This window comes from Colossoma macropomum, unplaced genomic scaffold (assembly GCF_904425465.1).
Source record: "Colossoma macropomum unplaced genomic scaffold, Colossoma_macropomum, whole genome shotgun sequence".
Classification (NCBI taxonomy): Eukaryota; Metazoa; Chordata; class Actinopteri; order Characiformes; family Serrasalmidae; genus Colossoma; species Colossoma macropomum.
In genome coordinates, this window is record NW_023495549.1 from 100,802 (window position 1) to 116,403 (window position 15,602).

Consider the following 15,602-nt stretch of genomic DNA (forward strand, 5'->3'; position numbering starts at 1 on the left):
CAAACTGAAGCTTGTCAAGGCTTTTGCTGGAACATCCAGACAGCGGGGCATTACAGTAATCCAGCCTTGAGGTAACTAATTAAACTAACTAGCTTTTCTGCATCTGTAGAGACAGAGCATTTATTAATTTGGCAATATTTCAAAGATGGAGGAAAGCTATTCTATATTGGTCATATGTGTGTCAAAGGACACACTGGGATCAATCTTTATGCCAAGGTTTTTACAGATGTACTTGATGCAACTAGCAGTTTTTGGACCAAAAAGAACTTTATCAACTTTTATTTAACTTTATCATCTGGTTTGGTCGATATATACATTTGTGTGTCATCTGCATAGCAGTGGAAATTGATGCCATGTTTATTGATTATGGTTCTCAGTCGTAGCATATATAATATGAATAATAGAGGTCCTAAAACAGAGCCTTGTGGAACACCATACTTTACTTTCGTAAGAATAGAGGATTTACTATTTATACTTACAAACTGACAGCGATCAGTCAGGTAAGATTTGAACCAGGAAAGAGCTATTCCTGTTAATCCCACAAGGTGTTCTAGTCTAGTAAGATAGAGCAATCTATTGTATCAAAAACCAGCAATGATACATTTTCTTGGTGAAAGAATAATAAGAGATCGTTTACAATTTTCACTAGTGCTGTCTCTGTACTATGATGAAGTCTAAATCCAGACTTAGAATTTTTTTATGTATGAGATTCCTATGCAAATTGGAAATTAGTTGTTGTGCTGCAGCTTTTTCCAAGATCTTTGATATAAAGGGGAGATTCAAAACGGGTTTATAATTTGATAGCTTGCAGGGATCAGGATCAGGTTTCTTAATCAGAGGTCTAATTACTGCTAGTTTAAGAGTTTTTGGAATATAGCCAAGGCTAAGAGGAGTTTATTATTGACAGAAGAGGCTTGGTTATTACTGACAAAATTTCTTTGAGTCAACCTGTAGCAATTGGATCTAATATGCAAGTAGAAGATTTTGCGAAGGAAATAATTTTAACTAGCTCAGTATGTTGAAGTAAGATAAACGATTCCAGCCTCTCTGCAGTAGCTAAACTGTACTTAAGATCTGGATTAGCTTTGTAGGGCAGCAGGTTAGTAGAGGTTGACTGTGTGTTTTAAACTTTTTGTCTGATTGTTTTAATTTTATTATTGAAAAAAATCATAAAATCATTGCTGCTGTAGGCTGATGGCATCTGGGGTTCAGTAGCTGTTTGGTTCTTAGTCAATTTAGAAATTGTGCTAAATAATAATCCAGGTCATAATACCTATTTGGTTCAGACAGACAGCTGATAGAAGCTGATAGATCTGGGAGGTTTCTGATAAAGCTACCAGCTGTGGAGGATGTTATAGCGTGCTTAACATGATAGCGTAGTGATGAACATATTGCTTTGGTCGGATAAAAACCTTGTATCACCAAAATGGTAACTTTACAGGAGAAGGAAAAAACATACTTTACTTTTAATGTAAGTCAATGGAACCAGACTTTTTTGCAAGCCATTCGTCATGAAATTTACACACAATGTAAACAGCAACAGGCATTTTCAGATTATGCCCAAAACTGAAAATCAACAAAATTGGAGATACAAAGTTTTCTTCCAACAACAGCAATATATTATGACTATTATGATATATGCATGAACCTTGTGGCCTGTATATTTTAATCAATGAAAATGAATTTGTTCCTGAATCACTTATATTAAGAAAAAGAATTTCAAAAGAAAAGAGTGTACAGCCTGCTTTGTGATTTGTATCAGAAACATTTGTTTAAAAGTTTGCTATACCTCCACCCCGGCCTCTTAAACGAGGGTTATGTACATAATTGTAGCCTGTGAGGGGGGCTTCATTGAGACCAAAGTCTTTTTCAGGTATAATCCACGTTTCTGTGAGGCACACATCATCAAAATCATGATCAGTAATAAGTCAATTTACAATGACGGCCTAAGATGTAAGAGATCTTATGTTAAGCAGTCCTAGTTTTAGAGGTGCTGTCATCGTAAATTAGTATAATTGGTCTGATATTGATCAAATTAGTAAGACAAACTTTTCGAAGTTTTCTGAAATTTTGATGTTTCAATCTCAAGGCATCTAGCAGACGGTCAGTTTAGTCTGTTTGTCTGCTGCCTGGCCTTGGCCCTGGTTTGTCAGCAACTGACTGTCCTACATTGATGGCTCTCTGAGAGACCACAAGCTATGCTACAGGAGATGAGAGCAACACCATCCCGACACAAGAGACCAGGCCAAAAGTAGGCCAATTATCTACAGATCCCTCATTGTTTTCTAAGCACCACTTGGACAACCAGCAGTTCTGTGACCATAACCTGCTGTAGTTTTTAGTGCCATGTCAAACTGGGATGGGGCCAGAGCATATTACGGCATCTGACATCGTCTGGGCTGATTTACACATCTCTTTAATTTTATTTTTAGTTGTTTCTGACTGCCGCAGACGAACGTCATTAGTACGTACATGAATAACTATCCTTGATTATCTATGGCTAGCTAGCAGCTTCAGGTTCCCTCTAATGTCTGGCACCCTGGATCCCAGTATACAGCTAATTGTTACTGCCACCCCAAAGGAGAGGCTATTTCACGTGCCATAAAATACAATCACCTACAACTAGAGCTCTTCAAACAGGCCTCTCAGAGGGTGTCTTACTGAGTGGGACAAACCTGTTGGACACGTGAATGGGAGAGGAGTGGCGCTCGCATAGGGTAGCTTTAGCATTAGCTTTAGCTTTGTGACTATGCAGAGACACCATTTGCCCCGCTGTGAGGGCTCTGCTGCCGGAGTCAAGGGTGTGCTAGCTCTCCCTGAGGAACCCGGAGTTCCTAACAGTGAGTCTGAGCCCTGCTGACTAACCCTGCTCTTTTCTAATTTTTGGATGCATCTCTAACTATATAATATTCTCCATCAAGCAAGAAACTAACTTATAATTCTCATAAACAAAGCAAGTAACACTGCTGTCACTAGGGATGGAGAAGGAGCCATAGCTGAAAATACTGCACTCAGAGCGAAGTAACAGCTGAAGTCCTTTCCGGGTGTCTTGCGAATCCGATGAGAGAAAAATGTAACCTGAGCTCCTGCCTGCCACCACACCCCACCATTTCCATGCTTATCAGGGGCCGTATTACAGAAAATTCTTAAGTCTGAGATCATATCTGCTTTGTTGTCATGGCAACTTCAGTTAGGACTGAAGTTAAGGACAGAAGCCATTACAGAAAAACAGTTCTTAAGTCTATAATCTTCTCTTATTTTCAGATAAGAAAACTGTATTACAGAAACATCCTAAATTGCCAAAATATCCTAAATATTGTCTTAACTTTAAGATAAACCCCAGAGCGTCTTAACTTCTGTTTAACCTGTTTCTATTGTTTTATGCAGTGATGGGCAGCACAGTTCACTATAACCAGCATAATGACGCTACATTTATCTACACTGAAAACTGTGCTTTGACTTAAGTTTTTTTTTTTTCTAACACTGTTTAAAAGCTCCATACGCTGCAGTCACGATCACCACTATCCCCTCTTATTGCTTTCGTGTGTTAATGTTGATGATGAAATATTACAGTGATGGTGGTGAATAATGAAGAGACGGAGCTGAATGTGTGTCTGTTTATTAGAAAGAATAACGTTAGCGCGCTTGGCTAAAGCGTTTAGGAAATGGAGACTGAAACTGGAAAGCAGCGATGCTCTGATAAACAGCAGGGGGCGCTGACACAATATTCTTAACCTTCAGTTTATCGCACTTTAGTTTTATTAGAACTTTTTTTTTACATCAGTAATGGTAGCTAACATTAGCTGTCTGACTGACTTTTTTTACGTGTTTACATTTCAGCTGTGCACGACATGACAACAGACATGACAGCTGATTGTTGACTTCAATCGAGAAAGTTAAGATTTCCTAACTTGAGATAAGATGCTATAAGATAAGATTCCTAAATTAAGATCAGATTTGTCTCTGTAATACGAATTTGTGAAAAATCTTATCTTGACCTGTCAGATATTAACTTAAGACAAAAAGATAGGAAGTTTCTGTAATACGGCCCCTCGTCCATAAGTGTTTGGACAGTGACAATTTGGTAACACTTTACATTAAGGGTGCATGATCTGTGAGTAATTAAGGCATTTAATAATGAATAACTAATCAGAAAATAATAAGTCATTAATCAGGAACAAATGAATAAGTTATATATTACCAACCACAAGACTAAATTACAAACGAATGTACTAATGAATGAAGTTAAAAGTAATAAAGGCTTTTTTCAGTGTCTGAATTTATCAGGAATTTATGTGTTAATTAATATTTGCTGTCACAAGATCCTTCTGAGACACAGCGTTCTGGAATATTGTGTCTATCAAAGTCAACTGTGTTTTTTCTGTCGTTCCATCCTCTCATCATCTTGTCCTTCTGTTCCATCTATTTGCAAGAATTGAAGAGTGCACTGTCCATCTGCAACAACCGAGTCTGAAAAGAGACCCTTGATACACAGTCTTAAAAGCACAGAGGTGGTTTTCCAATCATGTTGTAATAACTTAGTGTCGTAAACTTTCTACAGAAAGTATCATAAAAGTAATTTATTAGACTGTTACAAAAGAAGCTTTAGTGTTAATGCTGGTTAACAAAGAAGAGCCAACTTAAGGAAAAAGGAATTATAACTAAATAAAGATAAATAAAGATATAAAAGGAATAGCAAGAAAATAAATCCAAAACAAATCCAAACACAGGCATCAGGGAATATATCTGTGACTATTTTTTTTTTTGTAATGACTTTTTGTTCTTTTAGAGGCATTAAACTCTTCAGATGTCTGGTTCCTATCACTACCAGTGTGAAAAATTCTGCTTTTCTCTAGAACAGAGCGTTTCACACCAAACCAGAAAAGAAAAAATCAGAAAAGACAGTATTTGCATCTCAATGATTAATTAATGTAGAATTGTATAATAATTGGTGGAATTCTCATTTAGATACACATAGCTTACCTTATAAATGTAAAATGATACTCTATATTGCCAAGAGTATTCGCTCGTCTGCCTTCACACGCATATGAACTTGAGTGAGATCCCATTCTTAATCCATAGGGTTTAATATGATGTCAACCCACCCTTTGCAGCTATAACAGCTTCAACTCTTCTGGGAAGGCTTTCCACAAGGGTTAGGAGTGTTTATGGGAATTTCTGACCATTCTTTCAGAAGTGCATTTGTGAGGTCAGACACTGATGATGGACGAGAAGGCCTGGCTTGCAGTTTCCGCTCTAATTCATCCCAAACGTGCTCTATCGGGTTGAGGTCAGGACTCTGTGCAGGCCAGTCAAGTTCTTCCACACCAAACTCGCTCATCCATGTCTTTATGGACCTTGCTTTGTGCACTGGTGTGCAGTCATGTTGGAGCAGGAAGGGGCCAAACTCCCCAAACCGTTCCCACAGAGTTGGGAGCATGAAATTGTCCAAAATCTCTTGGTCTGCTGAAGCATTAGGAGTTCCTTTCACTGGAACTAAGGGGCCGAGCCCAACTCCTGAAAAACAACCCCACACCATAATCCCCCTCCACCAAACTTTACACTTGGCACAATGCAGTCAGACAAGTACCATCTCGGATTACCAGACGGAGAAGCGTGATTGGTCACTCCAGAGAACACGTCTCCACTGCTCTAGAGTCCAGTGGCGGCGCTTTACACCACTGCATTCAACGCTTTGCATTGAGCTTGGTGATGTAAGGCTTGGATGCAGCTGCTCAGCCATGGAAACTCATTCCATGAAGCTCTCTATGCTGTTCTTGAGCTAATCTGAAGGCCACATGAAGTTTGGAGGTCTGTAGCCATTGATTCTGCAGAAAGTTGGTGACCTCTGCACACTATGTGCCTCAGCATCTGCTGACCCCGCTCTGTCATTTTACGTGGCCGACCACTTCGTGGCTGAGTTGCTGTCGTTCCCAATAGCTTCCACTTTGTTATAATACCACTGACAGTTGACTGTGGAATATTTAGTAGTGAGGAAATTTCACGACAGGACTTGTTGCAAAGGTGGCATCCTATCACGGTACCATGCTGGAACTCACTGAGCTCCTGAGAGCGACTCATTCTTTCACTAATATCTGTAGAAGCAGTCTGCAGGCCTAGGTGCTTGGTTTTATACACCTGTGGCCTTGGAAATGATTGGAACACGTGAATTCAATGATTTGTATTGGTGAGTGAATACTTTTGGAAATATAGTGTATCTGTGCATAGTACTACTCATCGATCAGTGTTAGACTTTTGTCACATCATTCCCATGGAGGCAGCTTGCTGCTGTCAACATAATCTTGTGGTGCAGTTATCAAATAGGCCACATATCTGCCATCACCAAAGAATAGGATCAGCCAAAAAAATAAATGGAACTGCACAGGTCAGAAGTTTTACACAGCATTTACACTCTAAGAGCCGTAGACCTGCTTTAGAGCTGTGTTTTGCCTTTTTGTGCATGCTGTTCCTGAGTAATTCAAGTAACGTCTTGTTTTGGTTTACATTTAGCTTTTTCCTCTCAAGCCATGATGCTACATAAATGCAAGGAGTTTAAGAGCGCACGCCCCAATACTTCTCCAAAAACCCCAAAGTAACTCCCCAGTGGACCTCTTCCCCGACAAAAATAGTCACAGAAGTGAAACGTACGAAGGCAAAGGGGAATTATCACTCAGTGTCAAAATCAAGAGGAACCTTTTCGTTTAGTTTCCTTTATTTTTTGTTTCACAACCTCTTTTTTATTTTGTATTGCGATGTTTCTGTTTTTGTCTTTGTTCAGGGAAAGATGAACTAGACATTCAAGAAGCAATTGCCTGTGCCGTGCTTGCTTCTCTGTTGGATTTTCTATGTGTGGAAATCTTTTCTCACATCAGGGGGCACACTAGAGGTTGGCCTTTTGCGGGCGGATAGGGGTGTTCCTCCTGCTTCTGGAGAGGATAGTGTTCTGCCATGCTTGATTTCACCCTTTCTGGCACTTGGAGAGAAGTGCCAACAGCAGCCTGAAACATGCGCAGGACCATGGGTTTCTTACAAAAGCCCTGAAGGGTAAGATGAAAAAAACATAAGTGTGTTCCTGAGTCTAAGTTCCACATTATTTATTTGTTCTGCCTGTATAACACACCCCAAAACACATCTCTAGCATCACTTGTACAATTTCAGCCATCAAAAACATTTTTTCTTCTACTGAGGCTACTCTTCTACTCTTGCACCAGAAGGGTAACATAGGGAAAAAATATTGGCTAACACCAGCAAAAGGCAACAGTTTTTTTTTTTCTCTTACCCATCAGGGACCAGGTGAACAAATTCTCTGGGGAGCTAAAATTGGCATGCTGTACCAGCTTTGACCACAAGGAAGCAATTTAACTCAACAAACACTTCATATGAGAAAAGAAGAATGGAAGCAGGATTGAAGAAATCCTGCCTTGTGATTTGCTCTGAATTCCAGATGTATATAAATGTTGTTGTCCTTGTTATTGTTGTTATTACAAGAAATACAAGGACTGTCTTCTTACATTGTATAGGGTTATGCTGGCCAGTTCTAACATCACCTTATGAGTGGCTCTCTGTCACATTGGCTCAACTGAAAGAACTAATTTACTTACACATGATTTCCCTTTTGTGGCATTACTTTAATATCAATATCAAAATGGACTATTGCAGCTTAAATGACACCTTGTTAATATAGAAACAAATGGGAGTGATACACAAGTTGGTTTATTATTGTCAGAAAAAGAAAACACAATTGTGATAAAAGTAAGTAGGAAACACCAAAAGATAAGTATTTTATTATGCATTACATAGGCCACACAATGGATTGTAAATATTTTTTGGCCAATGTTGTCTGCTAATCTTTTCAATACAATGCTGTTACTTACGTGTCTTTAAAGAAAGGTCTGTTTATCTTCTTGACTTAATTTTCAGAAAGTATTATAGTAAGTAAATTTCATCCAAATGTTCATAATGTAATATTTGTTGAAGACCATAAAAAGGCCTCTGATTGAAGATCCTTATATAGTAAGAGTGTCCTTCTACCAAATCTTTTAAATATAGGTGTGAACAACATGTGAAATTTCAGTTCATGAGGAAACAATCAATCCTGAGAAACTGAATCTTTAGTGGTGCCCTCCTCCTCTAGCATCATGGTCATCTTAAACTCTACGTCTTTGGAATATGAGAAGAAATTACCCCATTCACCTTTAAATCCCTAGAAAAGAACAATTACTTCATTAACACTTCCTCTATTATGGCAAGCACAGACAAACAGACTGACTATGTGTCCAAAAGTTTGTAGACCCCTTCACTGAATTCAGCTACATTAATGTGCACCCACTGCTGACAAAGGTATTCAATTGCAATTATGCACACAAAGCTTCTATAATCTCCAGAATAAAGCATTGGCACTAGAATGGGATACCCTGTAAAAGCCACACGTGAGCCTAAGGTCACCATGCCCAATGCCAAACATCAGCTAGAGGGTTATAAAGTCCCCCAGCACTGAGTTCTCTTGAGTGATGGAGCTCCATCCAATACCTTTGGGATGAGTTTGAGTGGTGTTTGTGATCCAGAACAGTATAGTATAGATCCCAGTCCTGGTCCTGGAGATCCATCCCCTGCAGAGTTTAGCTTTAATCATAGTCTACCATCCCTGATCCAGGTAATGAGGGCCTTCAGGGGCATCCAAATAATAGAGCCAGGTGGTGGTAGATCTGTAAGCCCCTGGTGTCCCTGTTGTAGATAGACAGATAGATGTCAGTTTAATTAAGAAAAATAAATGTATGATAACAGGTTAACATGGTTAAGAGCTCTTCTAAAAGCTCATATTTTAATATATTTTTGAGATAAACATAATTATGCATATAAAAGAACACCAGACACATATATTATTGTAAGTATCAATAAGGCAGAGTATACAGTCATATGTATAATAAATCAGAAAATACACCACAATATATATACACAGATAATCCTACACATATTGTCAGTTACTCTGCTCTTATTAAAGAAATGTCAGTATAATTGGTGCTTAGGCAACATCTAGTGGTCAAACTCTGCAACTCAACAGCAGTAGTAAAAGAAATGCTGTGTCTACACAACTGTTTGAAAAAGTCATTCAACTTCCACATGAAGTAAAATCTATTCACAAAGACTGAAGTTATACTAACAACGAGTGCATTTTTAAACTGATGTAGCCTCTTAAGCTTCTTGAGACCACCGGTGGTTCCAAAACGCGCTTTGTCATATTCTTCATAACTTTCATATTTCATAAGCTACATTCTAAAGGTGGGGGTCATATGAGAGCTGTAACTCTCATCTTTCCAGTCAAATAGATGGGTGATGTAATTTTAAAACCTTATAATAAAAGAAGCTGAACTCACAATTTTTTTTTCTACTGAAAGTCGACCCATTTTTCCACAAATCTGGGCTAAAAACTATAAACAGATGGCGTCTCTTCAGTGATCTGCTCTGTAAACATTATTTTTATAAAATAATACAAAGAGCATCTAAGATTTTTGGCTTTCAGCAGTAAATTGTAAGCATATAGCAATATGTGTAGATCATAAAACACATGTTCTGTTAATTTGAGGGGAACTTCTACAAAAAAATAAAAAAAATAAAATAAAATAAAAATGTACATTTATTTCATGCAGTTACTGAATAATTTGCCTTACGATTTGGTCATGTAAATTGAGATGGACAAACAAAATATACCCTGGAGAATAAGAAGATAAATAAACAATGTTAACCACTTCATATTTCATCATGCTGCTATGAGAAGTATAAGAGAGAGAGTAATAGGATGCACTTTTTGTAACCATCAGATTTGCTAATTGAATTTAACAGGTCGTAGCCCCGCCCCCTTTGACCTTTGACCCCCCTTTATCATTATCATCATTACCCTTCCGTCACCCAGGGTGGGGGTGTCACCCTTGACCTTTGACCCCCCCATTATCATCATCATCATCATCATTACCCTTCCGTCACCCAGGGTGGGGGGTGTGTCACCCTTGACCTTCTGCGGTGAATTATACTCTTACTCTTTTTTGATGCATTTGTTCTCATGTGTCAAACACATGAAGTTGTTCAAAAGGTCAAGGGTGACACCCCCCACCCTGGGTGACGGAAGGGTAATGATGATGATGATGATGATGATGATAATGGGGGGTCAAAGGTCAAAGGGGGCAGGGCTACGACCTGTCAAAATCCATTAGCAAATCTGCTGGTTACAAAAAGTGCATCCTATTACTCTCTCTTATAAGTTTATGGACTCCTGCCTTATTGTAACCAGTGGACACTGAAGCACTACTACCGATAGACAAAGAAACTCTGTGCTGTATTTTCATTGTGAGGATTTTATTCTGATAACAGAAACAAAACAGACCTTTCTATTGTTTAGCGAGTCCTTCTTCTCTTCTCTCTTCACCTCCTCATATGAGGCAAAAGTCAAAAGGGGCTGACAAAGCTCATAGCAAAGATGAGATAACAAAGGTAACAACATGACTTACAATAATTATAATTCAAATATTACAGCTGATTAGTGATAATAATACCTTGGTTGTGTGTACAGATAAAACAAGTGCACACAGTAATGACATCACTCTGCTGCTCTCTGCACCATTAGCATAACTGTGGTGCTTAAGAGAAATTTTTAGGCTTCCAAAACTTTATACATTAATTTATGTATACCTGAAAACAGAAATCCGACAGCCTTCAGTGTTGGTTAGTAACCTCTGCTTCTTCTCTCCTCTCCCCACCTCAAATGAAACGAATATAAAGAAAAAAATAAGCTCAGCTGACTACACTGCATGTGATGGAGATCTGGCAACATAAAAGGCACAATATCAAATATGTATTACTTTATAATGAATTATTGGTAACACTTTATTATAAGAAGTACTAGGACTTTATTAATGTCTTGTTCTTTATTATGACACAGTTCTTTATTTATTATAACACAGTTTAACAATAAATGGTCTTAAACTCTGGAGTTAATGTAGAACTGCTAATTCACCCTTTAACCCTGAAGATCAGCGCAGACTGCTGGTCACCATAGCAACACAGACTAGTAGCTAATGAAACGGCAAAGAGAGAGATTTAAGATGAACATCGATAACTTAGAGACAAATGGAATTAATTGCATTCATCACTCCAGCTGGTTTCCTGATTTGTTTAATCTGCAACAAGAAGTCACAAAGCTGAAGTCATTTTCTTGTTCAAATTGTTCCGTTCCACCTTAAATGGTGCAGCAGTTACATTCTAGCACCTCAGGCACCATTTAAGGTGGAACCGGAAAATTTAAACAAGAAGCTGGCGAATGAGAAGTGACTTCAGCCTCGTAAAAATCAAACGTTGAGAAACATTTTACAAGAAACTGTTCTACTTTTGATGAAAAGTTTCCTGCCAGAGATGCGAGAAAAGCATCTCCGGCAGAAAAAGAAACTGTAATATCTCCACTGTGGAAGTCATCACATTAAACAGAATTAAGTGAGGGCAGCTTGAAGCGTCTTTATTCGTTTGATGATTTACACACAGGTCCACTGCAAGGCTCGATCTCCCGCTAATACAGCTTTCTTGCTTTTTGTTGTTTAATCTTCACTCTGCTCTGGGATACCTGCTGCCACCTGGTGGTTAACAAGCAAAACAGCCGGTTTCTACTTTCTAAACAAAAGAGCAGTTTACTACATTCCTTCCCCTCTGAATAAAACTTATCCCTATGCCTAAGGTGCTCAACATCACTCAGAGATGAACAGTTTTCCAAATACAAACTTGAATTTTTTTTTTTTTAGTCCACCAACAAGTGTTGTAACTATCCACAAAGGAATGTCCTGGCTTTGTCATTTTCCTACACTAGAGACATCAGGGTAGACTACCTTCAGCCTCAATGAGTTCCAGGGCTCATTCTCACCCTGTGGCTGGGGAACTCACCACTACTCTAACAAATTCCTTCAAATATGTAGGTGGTTTCCGATCTCGTTCTGATCTTCGAAGCACCGGTTGTTGATGATTCTGGGGCGATACCTCTGAAGATGTTGCCTCTGATGTCTCAGTCTCACTTTTTGTTTTCTCTCTCATGACTGCGTTCTTCAGCATTCCAGGATTTAGAACCTTTTCAGCTGCAACATTTTCCTGAGAGATACTCCCTTGTGAGTCACACTCAGAAGTGTAAGAAGCACTCCTGCTTTTAACTTGGTCTATGTGCCTCCTCACTACCTTGCCATTTCCCAACAGTACCTTACAAGAGACTGGTCCTGTTCGCTGCTCAACTACTCCAGGAATCCACATTGGTCCGGATCCAAAGTTTTGAGTGTACACCGGATCCCCCACCTTCAGACTTCGGCCCTTGGCTTGTAGGTCATGGTAGTGCTTCTGTCGTAACTGTTGCTGTACCATTTTACCCTTGAAATCTGGATAGAGTAGATCTAGGGTGGATCGCAGTTTTCTTCCTTGCAACAGCTCAGCAGGTGATCTTCCTGTGGTACTCTGGGGTGTTATGCAATAGCTGAAGAGTGCTCTGGCCACTCTGGTTTCGATGCTTCCACCGGTGGTTTTCTTTAGCAGCGCTTTAAATGTCTGTACAGCCCTCTCTGCCAATCCATTAGATGAAACATGGTAAGGAGCTGTTGTGACATGGTTAATGCCATTTCGTCTCATAAACTCTGCAAATTCACTACTAGTGAAGCATGTCCCATTGTCAGTTACTAGCATCTCAGGAATAGATGACTGAAACTCTTCCTCAAGCATTCTACAGTGACAGCAGAGGTTGAGCTGTTGAGCGGATATGCATCCATCCATTTAGAATGGGCATCAATCAGTATCAGGAACATGAAGGGTCCTGTATAGGCTGCATGTACCCTCCTCCATGGCTGTTCCGGCCATTCCCAGGGATGGAGGGGCGCTACTTCTGGGCGCGGTCTGTCTTCTTGACACGCAGGACAAGCCCTCACCAAAGCTTCAATATCACCATCTAGCTTTGGCCACCAGAGGTAGCTGCGCGCCAGTGCTTTCATTCGCGTTATACCGGTATGTGACTGATGTAATTGTTTCAACACTGCTTCCCTACCTGCTGGTGGAACAATGACTCTAGAACCCCATAATACACACCCCTCACTGGTACTGAGTTCTTCCCGACGGTGTACATAAGGCACTAAATTAGGGTCAGTTATCTTTGTTGGCCAACCCCTCACTACATATTCACGTACCAAAGTCATTAGCTTGTCTCTGTCTGTCCATTTCTGTAACTGTCTGGCTGTCACCAAAGGTGTATCCATATGATCTAATAACAATACTCTCTCTACATCCCTTGGGGGTTCCTCCGTCACTTTCAGCGGGAGTCTGCTGAGGGCATCTGCGTTGCTGTGATCCTTGCCTGCTTTATATACAATCGTATATTCGTAGGCTTACAAAGTAACTGCCCAACGTTGGATCCTTGGTGAGGCCATCTGAGGCACTCCTTTTTGCTCATTGAATAAGGCAAGGAGTGGTTTGTGATCTGTGATTATTGCGAACTTTCTCCCATACAGATAGCTGTGAATTTTTTTTACACCAAAGACCACAGCTAAACCCTCTTTGTCCAGCTGGGAGTAGTTTCTTTCTGCTGTGTTTAATGTCCTAGACACAAATCCAATTGGTCGCTCCGATCCATCTGGCATACAGTGGGATAGGACAGCCCCCACCCCATATGGGGATGCGTCGCATGCCAGCAGCAATTCTTTGCTGGCATCATAGTGTGCTAGAAATCCGGATGTCTGCATGAGAGCCTTGGCTTTTTCAAAAGCTACTTGTTGCTCTCTTTCCCAACTCCATCCACTGTCTTTCCTCAACAGTTTGTGCAGAGGCGCTAAGGTCGTAGACAGATTTGGCAAAAACCTGTGGTAATAATTCAATAACCCCAAAAAAGCTTTTAACTCTGTCACATTCCTAGGTGTGGGTGCCTCTTGAATAGCTTGCACCTTTTCAGCTACCGGATGCAGGCCTGTGGCGTCTATCCTGTAGCCTAGGAACACCACCTCTTTGTGCAGGAAACTGCACTTACTTCGCTTGAGCCTGAGGCCACTGTCTTTCAACCGTGTCAGTACTTCCTCCATGTTGTTGAGATGTTCTGTTTCTGTCTTTCCACTCACTAGTATATCATCAAGGTATACTGTTACATGAGGAATGCCTTGCAAAATGCTCTCCATGGTGCGCTGAAATATTGCAGGACTTGAGGACACACCAAACGGTAAGCGACAGTAAGTGTATAGGCCCTTTTGTGTGTTAACAGTGACATACTTCTCAGCCTCATCGTCCAACACTATTTGTTGGTATGCATGACTCATATCTAACTTGGTAAATCGTTCTCCTCCCGCCAAGTTAGCAAACAAATCTTCGATCTTTGGTATTGGGTACTGTTCCAACTTTGAGACTCGATTCACAGTGAGTTTATAGTCCCCACAGATTCTTACAGCCCCTCCTGGTTTAAGAACAGGGACTATTGGGGCAGCCCACTCTGAGAACTTAACGGGTTCTATAATTTTTTCTTCTAGGAGTTGCTGGAGTTCCTTTTCTACCAAGGGTTTCATGGCATAAGGCACTGGCCTGGGTTTGTAGAATTTGGGTAGTGCTTCCTTATCTACATGTATTTGAGCCTTGGTGCCTCGGAGCTGACCCAGCTCCTCCTTGAAGACTTCAGAGTGCCTTTCCAACACTGCCTCCAGAGTGAGTTTCATCTCAGGGCCTACTTGGTTAACTGGCTGTACCACCATAGCTAACTGCTGTAACCAATCTCTGCCCAACAAGTTGGGTCCTGTTCTGTTAACCACAATCACTGGGAGGGATTTTGTCTGGTTATAGTGATGTACCATCACTTCTGTCCTGCCTTGCACCTCTATTCTTTGTCCTGTGTATGTTTTTAGCACCAGATTACAACTCTCTAACTCCGGTATGTTTGACTTCTGCCAAAGCTTGGAGTACTGATCTCTATTTATCACGGTCACTCCACAGCCAGTATCAATTTCGAATATTACCTCGGTTCCATTTATGTTCACCTTCTCTGTGATTGGAGCTACTCTGTGTAAGCTGTGCTCTTCTACACTGTAAATTGTGTGCATTTCTCTTTCCTCCGCTGACTCCTCCTCTCCTTCTTCTTTTAACAGGTGAGCTCTCTGACCTTTGTTTACTCTGCCGGGCTTAGACTGACCATGCCACACCACAGACCCTTTTTTCTTCTGGTCTAGGCCTACATTGTTTTTGCTGCGACATGCCTTTTTTATATGGCCCCTCTTGCCACACCTGTGACAAAGCTGATTTATAAATCTGCAGTCCATTGCCGCATGTGACCCATTGCACCTGTGGCACACTTGATCAATTTTATGCTCTGATCTGACACGATGGACTGTGGCTTGAGATTTATGAGATTTTCCCAAATCTTCCTGCATATGACCCTGCAAATCCATCACATTCTGACTAGCAGACTCCATAGCCTGGGCTTTTTCAGAGCTTTCTCAAATGTCAGTTCTGGTTCGGCCAGTAGTCTCCTCTGAATATGATCATCATTGACGCCACACACCAGTCGGTCTCTCAGCATTTATGGTAAAAACTCGCCGTAATTACAATCTTGGGCAAGTTTA

At 40.3% G+C, this 15,602-nt stretch overlaps 1 pseudogene; it reads right to left on the reverse strand.

The window, feature by feature from the left end:
• Window positions 1-6,863: 6,863 nt before the first annotated feature.
• LOC118802383 lies at window positions 6,864-15,299 on the reverse strand (annotated as a pseudogene).
• Window positions 15,300-15,602: the final 303 nt, after the last annotated feature.